The following is a 2,015-nucleotide window of genomic DNA, read 5'->3' on the forward strand; positions in this document are numbered from 1 at the left end:
GGATGAAGACCTCAGAAGGGGGAAATGGGAGGTTTTTTATTAGTGTGCTCGCGAAGATACAGCAATCTCCTGCCTACGTATCCTTATGGTGCAATAAGGAAATCAAAGCATTCGTAGTTCGGGCTACTACGAATATTTGGTGTGTTTTGTTTTGATGAACGACTGTGTTGGTCGATGTTCTAACGGCTAAACGCTGGCTTGTCTACTCTCGGGGGAGGCTCTAGCATTGGTTTGTTGTGCGCATTAGAAAGGATTGACAGTGTTCTTTTGAAAAGAGGGTTTTGGTCACGCGGGGGTGACAAGTTGATTTGATGTGTTTGGGTGTGATTGGTTTCGATCGCTCGGGGGCGAGAAGTTAGGTTTGATTTGTTGAGATGTTTTTGGAGAACGACGAAAGATTGAGCAATGTGGTGTTCACCAATCGTCCAATTCTTTCGAGGAATAATAAGGCGTCCGCCTTCTATTCCCTTTTTGTTTGAATTATTTTTGAAAGTTTTTTTGTGGATGTTGAATACGCACGGTAGTGAGGCGTACGCCTCCTACTTGCTTATTCAAAGAATAATGAGGCGTACGCCCCTTATTCCTTTATCCAAGTTTATTTAAAATGTTTTAGTCGGAAGTCGATAATTTGTGCAATATGGCGTACGCCAATTATTCAAATAATCGAGAGATGGCGAGGCGTACGCCTCTCATCTTTTATCATCCGAGGTTTAATTTAAGAAAGACATGTTTAGATGTTTGTATTTGATTGCGAAAATAGTTTGAATTTATTCGATTGTGTTTTAATTTGATGACGAAGATTCGAGCAATGTGGCGTACGCCAATTATTCGAATAATCGAAAGATAATGAAGCGGATGCTCACTATTCTCCTTTTCATCTGAAATATGGAATTAAAAGGATTTGGAATTTGTAGAAATGATTTGAAATTGTGATTTGAAATTGTGTGATTATTATGGTTTTATTTGAATGACAAAAATCCGAGCAATATGGCGTACGCCAATTATTCGAATAATCGAGAGATAATGAAGCGGATGCTCACTATTCTCCTTTTCATTCAAAGATTAATAGAGATTTTAGAATTAATTGTTAATTGGGGGAGTGATTTTAATTTTAGGGAGTTTTAGAGATTTTAATTGAATGACGAAAATCCGAGCAATATGGCGTACGCCAATTATTCGAATAGTCGAGAGATAGTGAAGCGGAAGCTTACTATTCTCCTTTTCATTCAAAGATTAATTATTAAAAGGTTTTGAAGAGTGTATTGATTGAAAGGGTTTGATTTGAATGACGAAAATCCGAGCAATATGGCGTACGCCAATTATTCGAATAGTCGAGAGATAGTGAAGCGGAAGCTTACTATTCTCCTTTTCATCCCAAGTTTATGTTTAAGAGAAAATTCTTTTGAAATTGAGTTGGTTTGGAAAATGGTTTGAGTTCCTGAAATGAATTTTATTTAGTGTATTATTTCTTCTACTCGATTAATCAATAACCAAGTAGGTTTCATTGTAAGGAAGCCCAAGAGTAAGCTATGTGAGGTTGATGGCGATGCTAAAAGCGATCGACTTACAAGGGTGTTTAAAAATGGGCTCGATGTTTGGATCGAGAATTGTGTAATGTGTTTTTTTGAAATTGGCTTTGAATCAAATGAACTTGGTTTGGAAATGAATTGAAATTGAAATAAAATTGAAAAATGGTTTATGAAATGATATTGATGGTGAAACAATGAGAAGTTTATTTTTTTGAATTAGTAGTAAATTCAAACAAAATTGAACATTTATCATGAGTCGAACATGGTTAGATTTCCATCAACTAAATACCATAAAAGTGAATCAACAGAAGCGAAAATAAACCTATTTTACCTAACAATTGACTTAGTTTTTACTAATTTAATGATTTACTTAACTATCCAATGCGTTTTACAAAACAGAATGAAGGAAAAGAAACGGAAAATCAATGCACACATACACATGGGCCGTGACTTATTGAAATTAACTCGGGCCCAATTCCGAAAACA

The sequence above is a fragment of the Lathyrus oleraceus genome, chromosome 7, assembly GCF_024323335.1.
Source record: "Lathyrus oleraceus cultivar Zhongwan6 chromosome 7, CAAS_Psat_ZW6_1.0, whole genome shotgun sequence".
NCBI classification, from domain to species: domain Eukaryota; kingdom Viridiplantae; phylum Streptophyta; class Magnoliopsida; order Fabales; family Fabaceae; genus Lathyrus; species Lathyrus oleraceus.